At 42.0% G+C, this 10094-nt stretch overlaps 1 protein-coding gene across 1 annotated transcript in view; it reads right to left on the bottom strand.

Annotated features, from left to right (window-relative positions):
• Positions 1–10094, bottom strand: part of AGBL1 (AGBL carboxypeptidase 1) — a 1177048-nt gene that overhangs the window by 1133661 nt on the left and 33293 nt on the right. The gene's annotated exons all lie outside the window — the stretch shown is intronic.

Below are 10094 nucleotides of genomic sequence, written 5' to 3'. Positions count from 1 at the left end.
AAGAAAGTTAACACTTCTTTTAGTGGTCCCTTGTGTTCCTCTGAGACCAGGGACCAGTCACTGTGGAGTCAGGCATCCCATGTGTGCCAGAGTAGAATCGCGCTCCACTGGGTTCCCAAGGGCTGGGTTTTCAGAAGCAGATCATCAGGCATCTCTAGGGACCATCAGGTGACAAAGGCATGTTTTGCATACCTTTTGTGTGCTCTCAAACAAACACCAAACCCCTTGTCATGGAGCCAACCGTTTCTGAGATGGTACGTTTTTCTGGAAGCAGACAGGCTCCTCTTTCTCCCCTGGAACTGTTGGTGGGTACGAATCCCCAACCTTGCCGTTAGCAGCCCGACATCTAGCCCTCAGTGGCTCCGGGCCTCTATCTGTATGCCAAAGCAGGTGCTAATGATTGCATAGTGTGCATGGTTTGCTAAGCAGCCAAGCCCATATGCTGACCCTTGGCTCCTTCCTATGCAAAAGAGAGATGATAACTTGTGCTGTTGGAGCTTCAGTGAGAACAAAAGGAGAAGGTGATGTTTAGTACTTAGTTCATCGATGTTGTACATCTTACCCAGTGTGATAGATTGGTAACAGAAAAAGCCGGAAGCTCCAGCCAGGTCAATTTGATGTCTAATTAATATCATGCCACGTTTTCTTCCTTGTGCATTGCTACATAAAGGAACTCTTTATTCCTTGTATACTGTTATGTAAATGAACTCTTTGATGAACCAGTGCAGCAGTATATTGACAGGGAGTAGTGATTCAGGCCTGATTCAGAGGAGAACAAGGAACTAAGGGTATCATTGTGGATGTCAGATGGATCTTGGCTCAAAGCAGAGAGTATCGGGAAAATGCTCACTTGTGTTTTATTGACTATGCAATGGTATCCAACTGTGTAGACCATAGCAAACTATTGATTAGCCTTCAGAAAGAACAGGACTCCTGGAATATTTCATTCTGCATGTGTGGAAGCTGTACATGGACCAAGAGGCCGCGTGTGGACAGACCAAGAGAATGTTGCATGGTCTTAAAATCAGGAAAGATGTGCATCAAGGGTGTATCCTTTCACTATACTTATTCAATCTGTATGTTGGGCAAATTTCTAGAGAAATCATATTACAGGAATAAGAATGTGGCATCAGGATTGGGGGAAGGGTTATTAACCACCTGCCATCTGCAGATAACACAACTTAGTTTGCTGAAAATGAGGAGGACTTGAAGCACTTGCTGATGAAGATCCAAAGAAGACAAACATTTTCACAACTGGACCAATAGGCAGTATCATGATAAATGGAAAACAGACGGCAGTTGTCAAGGATTTCATCGTGCTTTGTTCCATGTGGTTCATGGACGCTGCATTCAAGCAATCAAAAGAAGTGTTGCACTGGGAGAATCTGCTGCAGAAGACCTCTTTAATGTATTGATAAGCAAAGAGATTACTTTGAGCACTAAGTTGGGCCTAACCCGAGCCATAGTCCTTTCAATTGCTTCATATGCGTGTGAAAGTTCACATGACCTGAAAAACTGCAACCAGTACATGCTAGCCACAGCTCAGATAACGTCCTGTGGGTACCTGTGGGTCCAGTGGGACATGTTCTCAGGACTCTCTGAACCAGACTCCACGTTTTCACAGGACATTCCGAAGCACATCCTGTCCTTTCTCTTTCCTGTAATTTCCACGCCCTCTTCCCCTTCTGACACAGTCTGTGCTTGGCTGCTACCCAAAGGCTGCCAGTTCTAACCCAGTGGGAGCAGGGAAGCCAGGCTGACAACTGGCATCCACAAGATGACAGCTAAGCAAACTCGGTGGGACTGTCCTCCTCTGAAACCAAGGAACTCCTGCCATTGGGAGCCGAAGGCTTGGCTTTGGTTTGGGGTTCTCCTTCTGGTGGTTCCCAGTGAGGTCTTGTCCCTGATGGCTGCATGTGTCATCCTGCTGTCTCACAGTTATTTTTTTCCTCCTTAATCAACCGCAACCCCCCAAATTTCCTCACTACATACATTCCAACTCCCACTTAAAAGAATGATCTGAATACTAGAAACCAGGAAAACAAATCAATCCTGAAACAGAGACTGCTGTTTCTCCCAGACCAAGTTTTGCAGGGACTCTCTGATGCCATCTTGGGCAGTAGGTGGGCTTCCGGGAGGCAATTACCCTATGTGAGAGCCGAAAGGAAGCCAGAGCCATGATTCCCGGTCTGTAACCGCACAGTTACTTCCAGGCTCTTTTGTGTAAAAAAGAAACAAAGAGTGATGCTGGGTTTTCCATATCATACCCAAACATAACCCAAATCAGTAGTCACTCAGAGACAGTATTCAATACCCCCATGATGACGATCCTTGTTAATCCATTAGGCAAATGGTCCAATAAACACAAAACCCTCCAGAAAAATTTTCCTGAGACCAGGTGAAGAAGACGAAGAGGGATTGTGAACACAAATAAACCTTGGGCTCTATCTGCCAGGAGCATTAGGATTCAAATCCAATGCTCACATACACTAGTTGTGTGATATTAAACAAGTTACCTTCCTCTTTCTGAGCCTCATGCGCGTGTGTTTGTTTGGTGGTGGTTGGTCAGTTGGTTTTGTTGTTCTGTTGTTATCTGGGATAAACTAGAATTATATGCACCAAACGACGACAAACTGAAACTTAAATGAGTGAATAAATGCAAATCACCCAGCATGGTGACAATAAATTCTAGTTTCCCTGCTTGTTTTAGTGGTGTCAATTGCAATATTGTTCTAGATTATTTAATTCCCTTTCAGTAAGAGGGTTTTAGGCAAGAAAGTGACATGTTCTGGTTTAAATACCACCCTGATTAGCATGTGGAGAATGAGTGTTACCAAGTGGTTACAGTGGGTTAGCAAGTGGGCTGAGTTCAAAACCGGCAGCCACCCCGAGGGAGAAAGATGAGGCTTTCTCCCTCATTAGGATGTCAAAGCCTCAGAAACCCCCAGGGACAGTTTTACTCTGCCCTACGGGGTTGCGATGAGTTAGAACTGACTTGATGGCAGTGAGTTTGGGTTTTGTTTTGTTTGTTTGTTTATTTGGGTTTTTATTTTTAATCATTTTATTTGGGGCTCGTACAACTCATCACAATCCATACATAGATCCATTGTGTCAAGCACATTTGTGCATTTGTTGCCCTCATCATTCTCAAAGTTTGTTTTGTTTTCTAATGCAAGTAAGTTCATTGTGGCTTAGAGTAGTAGAATAGTAAGACAAAATATGCATGTTACATCACACGAACTTCATCTGTTACACAGGAGAACTGCAATAAGTTTTCTTGGCTGTAACTTTTACCAAAGCAGATAGCCAGAGACTTCCTTGAGTGGGTTTGTACTGCCAAACTCCATGTGCATAGTCCAGGGCAAACCATTTGCAGCACCCAAGACCTTGGCATGAAAGTAGTGGAAGGATAGATAGTGGATGTAATTTGAATGTAGAGTAAAAAGTGTTTATTGGCTAATTGGAGAAAAGAAATAAAATAATCATGGAAAAATCTAGGTAGCTGGCTTAAGCAAGTGGGTAGATGTTTGTACCATTTACTGAGGAGGAAAAGGTGAATTGGACATAAAGTCAGGCATTGTGATTGGGATGCCTATGAGATATTCCCATGATGGTGTCACCTATGAAGAGAGGAATATGTGAAAATGGCATAATTGGAGCCTTTTGAGAAGGACATGGGACACTATTGATGTTTGTACCAAAGCAGTGGGTGTAAAACAGTAGGTGGAAGGGTGTTTGGACATCCTGGACATATACATTTGGTGTTTGTGGGAAAACCAGGAAAGGAAATACAATTGGGGGCAAAACTGGCATATATTTGGTGTACAGATGGGGACAATAAGGAGAGAAAAACATGAAAGAGCCCAAGATGGAACCAGGAGCCCTCAAGGGTTCAGAGAGAAACCAAGCAGAAAAGGAGATGCCAGGAAGAAGTTGGAGGGGCCCAGTGCGCCTAACTCAGCAGGCCTCAGATCTTGCCAGATGACTAAATGGTGTCTCTATGCATACAGGTAAGGTATGAATGTATCACTAGCTTGGGCCTTTAAAAAAAATCATGGTAGGGTCACTCAAAGATCTTCCATATCCAAGAACGCTAGTCCAAATGATGTTTTTAATGTGTTCTTTCAAGTGAAAGAGAAGGAAATTTTTATTTTTAAAATATTTGATAAAGTAATTTAAAGGAATTTTTAAATGTTTTTAAGGGTGAAAAGAGGAGCTGACACCAAGGCCTCAAATAGAAGGTAAATGTTTGGAAAATACTGATGACAACATATGTACAAATATGCTTAATACAATTGATGTATGGCTTTTTAGAAGAGCTGCAAGAGCCCTCAATAATATATATATATATATATATATATATATATATATATATATATATATATATATATACATATATATACATATATTTAAAGAATGAAAGAAACAGCCAATGGATCAGATTTAGCAGGAAATACACATCAGTGTTCTGTTTATGCTGCAGCACAACCTAGTGGCAGTGTAATTTAATTGGCAGATCCAGGCTAGCATCCAGTGGACACACCACTATGAAATTTTCAGCCAAACGTTGCCTATCTGGCTAATGAGATTGGCAGTAAAATGGATATTAAAGCATCACCTATAGAATGACTTAAGCATCCTTAAAGAAAGATATTTTTAAACTCACCGGACAGCTAGGTCAAGTGGCATAATTTAGTTCCTAAAAATAATGTGCTACACCGGACTTAATGAGTAAGACTGAGAAAGGGACTAATTCTGGACCTCAGCATTAGTATGCATGCATGGCAGAACACCAACTGGCATGTTCTTAAAAAATTATGAAGTGGGCGAGCAAGATGAGAGTTATCATGTGTACCAAGGTCAGCTATTCCTGTCATATCCCACCCAGCAAGAAGATGTGCAGCTTCAACAAGACTCAGAGGCACGAAGTTAATCCAAGCATCAGTGAAAGGCAAAGACCCTCCTGGAATCTCCCCCAACTTCCTTTGTTTTGGAAGTCAAGCTCTTAGGAAAGAATTCCTAAGAGGGAAGGAGGGTACCCAGGTCATCTTGTGGTCAAGTAAACATTTGAGGCAGGAAGGATGAAGTTCCTGTGTTTTTCGCAGGATCCACAAGGGAGCATCTGCCCCATGGACAGAGGCTACCCGTGCCCAGTGGGAGTAGGCCTGAGGCCACGTCCCACCGGTTTAATTAGCAAGGACTCGTCTGGGCTCTTTCTTCTGGACCACTGCCACGGTAGAGTGGCAGTTTACTTCTCCCTGTCAAATCGCCAGTTTCAGATTTCAAATGTAACATCCTAATAATATTTCCAATGGGAAAATACATGTCTATCTGTCCATTGGTTTGCTCAGCGAGATTAGAAACAGTTACTGAGTCTCATTTCAGTCAAGTTTGTAAATAATTTCACTTTATTAAGATTTGGTTGCTAGTGAACACAGTCCCTGAAATATCATACATCTGCAAGGTTTGTGATCAGGAAAAGGGTGTGTCAAGGTTATAGCCTCTTACCATATTTATTCCATCTGTATGCTGAGCTAATCAGAGAAACGGGATTACATGAAGCAGAAAGCGGCATCAGGATTGGAGGCTTATATTAATAATCAGCAATACGCAGATGACAGAACCTTGCTTGTTGAACGTGAAGAGGATGTGAAGCACTTGCTGATGAAAATCAAAGATTGTAACCTTCAGTATGGAGTACAACTCCATGTCGAGAAGACCAAAATCGTTATAACTGGACCAATAGGTAACATCATGCTCAATGGAGAAAAGACTGAAGTTGTCAATGATTTCATCTTGCTTAGGTCCACAATCAATGCTCATAGAAGCAGCAGTCAGATCAAATGGCATGTTGCATTGGGCAAATCTGCTGCACAAGAACTTTTTAAAGTGTAGAAAAGCAAGGAAGTTACTCTGAGGACTAATGTGTGTGGGGTCCATGCTGTGGTATTCTCCTGTGCTTCAGATGCATGTGAAAGTTGGACATTGAACAAGGAAGATGAAAGAAGAATCGGTGCATTTGAATTGTGCTACTGGTGAATAATATTGAAAGTCCCAAGGACTGCTAAAAGGACAAACCTGTCTGTCTTGGAAAAAGCACAGTCAGAGTGCTCCTTAGAGGCAAGGATGTCAAGACTTCTTACAAATTTTGGACATGTGGTCAGGAGAGACCAGTCCTTGGAGAAAAGGGTATCGTGCTTGGGAAGGTAAAGGGGCAGGTGAAAAGAGGAAGACCTTCAAGGGGTGGTTGACACAGTGGTTGCCACAGTGACCGCCAGCATAGGAGCATTTGTGAGGATGGTGCAGGACCGGCCACGCTTCATTCTGTGGTACGCATGGTCTCCGGATCAGAACTGACTCCATGTCTCCTAACCACACTCACACGTTCCCTTTCAAATGCACTTCATTCTAATGTGTAGAATGCCTTTCTTCATTTCTTAGCGCTATAATAATGCTCAGTGATCCCAAAGAACCAGAGTAGCATTTAGCACGTTATAAACACATGTGGTCAATCTTCCCTTTGGGGCATGAAGAATCAGCGGTGTTGTGACATGAGGTGCTTTCTCTAAGATTGCCCAACAATTATGAAGAAGGATTATGAATAAATAAATAAATTAGACTGCCCTTGAGTTGATTTGGACTCATAGTGAACTGGTGCAGAGTTTCCAAAAGGGTACATCTTTATGGGGACAGACAGCCTCAGCTTTCTCCCTTGGAGTAGCTGGTGAGTTTGAACCACCAACTTTGCATTTATCAGCCCCATGTCTAACTCCAGCCCCACCAGGACTCCAGGAGTACTGAGTAGGAAACTCAAATTTCCTAAAATTAATTGACACTATTGAAAAGTGGAAGAACCCCTGGGCTGTGCAAATGGTTACTGTATTTGGCTGATGTGTTAGTCTGGTTACTTTGGAGAAACAAATCTACAGAAACTCATGTATAAGAAAGAGTTTCATACAAAGGGTAAGTGCACATCAAGAAAACATCCCAACCCAGTGCTGCCCAAGCCCACAAGTGCAACATTAGCCCAAATGTCCCACACCAATCCACAAAATCCTCCTCCATCCCTCAAAACAGATGCAATGATGCCGACTGCAGTGAATGTGTAATCATCTCAGTGCTGGCAGGGGTCTCCACAGGGCTGCTCCAGCACCCAGGGCTGCATCGGGGTAGGTCCATGTGGCTTCTGCTCAGGGATGTGTTGCAGGAAGTGAGCCTTGCCAGCTGGAGCAGGGAACTGGCTAAGGCAGCTGCACCCTGGTGCGCCCATCACAAAGCAAAAGACCCGAGAATTAGAAAGGTGAGGCTCACCAAGCCATTTATCTTTCTGACCTTCAATCAACCCCACATGTGTTTATTGGCCAGGTTGGCACAATAAACTAACTCAGCTGGTAAGCAAAGACTTGGGGGGTCAAGTCCACTCAGAGGTGCCTCAGAAGACAGGACCTTTGATCTATTTCTGAAAACCCAGATTTTCTGTACCCTTTGGTATGCAGTTCTACTTCGACATAAATGGAGCTGCCACAAGTCTGAATGGATTAGAAACAGCTACGGTATTAGGAAATGGAATGATTCAGTTCTTCACTGAATGGTAGCAGGTGCCTGGTAAGGACCCTAAATCCTGGGTGGAATATGTGATTTTGGCAGGCTGCTGACCTGAAGGTTGGCAGTTCTAAACCACACAACCACTCTGCAGAAGAAAACCCTGCATCCTTTGAGCAGCGGCTCTCAACTGTGACCCCTTTGGGGGTCAAACAACCCTTGCACAGGAATCACCAGATTCATAACAGTAGCAAAATTACAGTTATGAAGTAGCAACGAAAATAATTTTATAGTTGGGGAGGTCACCACAACATGAGGAACTGTATGAAAGGGTCATGGCATTAGGAAGGTTGAAAACCAGTGCTATAGAGCCATTACACTCTAACACATGGATTTGCCATGCGTTGTAATTGATTCGATCACTGTAGGTTTTGTTTGGTTTGTGTTTTTATTTGGTTATTATGAAAAAGTCACTGAGTTAGGTGTGGCAGGACATTTAAAGGTGAAAAAAAAATTCCTTTGTCTTTTTAGGAATTTAAAATCTAGGATGGGATAAAATAACCTATGTATTCAAATGTCTAGACTCTAAGGAAGCATTTGATTAGACTTAAAAGGTAATACAGGGCCCTGGGCAGAAATCTCAAAATTGTGAGAGGCAACTTCGAGGCAGGAACTAGGGATTGAGAAAAGAAGGTTAATTTCTTTTTTTCCGGTGGGAAGCATGTTTTAGAAGTGTCAGAATAAATGATGGTGTTTGAGAAATCCGTTGGCAATATCATAGGAGAGAGCCCCTAAAGTAAAAGATTCCCTTGCCCTGAAGAAATAAACAGCTGATTTATAAAAGGAGAAATGCAAATGGCTAATAGGCATATAAAAAATGTTCAATCACATGAGTAATCAAAGAAATGCAAATTAAAACAAATTACCATCTTTCCCCTCTCAAAGAAGCAAAGATTTCAAGGAATGCTAAAAACCCAGCACTGGAGAGGATGAAAAGAAGCGGGCATTTTCCCACTGTGCTGATGAGAACGTAAATTGCGACAACTTTTATAGATGGGCAATTTAGAAATACTTAATCAAAAGCCTTTAAAATGTACAGACCCTTTGACCCAGCAATTCTACTGCAATTATTCCCAAGGGATGGAGACAAATGTTTATTTGCAAGGATCGTCATCACTTCATCGCTGCTCCTAATAGGGAAAACCTGAAAACACCGTCTGGCATTAAATAAATTGCCATAATAGAGTGAAATAAGATTCAATCATTAATAATGATGCTGTTGTGGGACATTTTTATTAGTGCGAAAATTATGCATGCTGTATTAGTAAAGGTACCAAATACATGTATTGCATGCCCTTGCTTTTTATCTAGCACGTGTATGGATGTAAGTATATACAGGTATGCCTCGTTTTATGGAGCTCTGTCTTACGCAAGTTGTGCTTCACAGACGTGCTTTTTTCAAAAAAAAATATCAATGAAGGTTTGTGGAAACTTTGTACTATGTAAGATTTGGGTTGCCATTTTTCTAACATCATGTGCTCACCTCCTGCCTCTGTGTCACATTTTGGTTGTTCTCACAACATTTCAAACCTATTCTTCATGCTATTTCACACATAATAGACAACCGCCAACTAAAACTATAACCAATCCTACTGCCATCAAGCTGATTCTGACTCCCAAGGACCTTATATAAGGCTTCTGAGAGCATAAATCTTTATGGAAGGAGAAAGCCTCATCTTTCTCCCACTGAAAAGCTGGTGGCTTTGAACCACCAACCTTGACTTTAGCAGACCAATATCTAACTCACCATGTCACTACGATACAAATATTTAACTTTTAAATGAACTGGGAAACAAAGGCATCCCTGTGACTTGCTTTATTCCAATATTCTCTTTATTGCCATTATCTAGATCCTATTCTGCAATCGCTCAGAGCTATGTTTATATAGAAAGTACATCTGGAATCATGCAAATGACCATCTCTATTTGCTCGCAATTCCGTGTTGAAAACTCAATATGTGTCTTTTGCTTTTGCACAAATTTCTTCCCCAGTTTTCTCCCAGAAAACTTCTGCCATGCCTTCAAAATGTAATTTAAATACCATTTCCCCCCTATTTCTGTCTCTCCCATATCACAGGTAGCTGGGGAGTCAGGAAGATATTTAAGTTGAAAGCTCTGGGTGGAACAACTGTCGCTCCTCACCCATTATATGATAACCTTGGCAAGACAAATGCTCTCCCCATCTCGTCCCTCACACCCTAATTCCAAAATAGATAATGACCTTAGAAGAAGAAATTCCCTCTCTGGAGACTATCCACAGCAGATGAATTTATCTGAATAGCATGTACAGTACACACATTCGCACACATTGTCATATGTTCACATGCTCTCACACATACACAGACCAGCATAACCACATACTCACACACACTCACATTCACACATACACATACCTATCAGAATTTTGATTATCTTCAGGAAATTTAAAAGCATTGTTCCAAGTGCACATAACTTCGGTAGGACTAGTCACCAGCCACCTCTATTCATTCATCA

The sequence above is a fragment of the Echinops telfairi genome, unplaced genomic scaffold, assembly GCF_000313985.2.
Source record: "Echinops telfairi isolate 266 unplaced genomic scaffold, ASM31398v2 ScPeMD7_7409;HRSCAF=8447, whole genome shotgun sequence".
NCBI lineage: Eukaryota > Metazoa > Chordata > Mammalia > Afrosoricida > Tenrecidae > Echinops > Echinops telfairi.
This window is presented reverse-complemented; position numbering and strand designations above follow the sequence as displayed.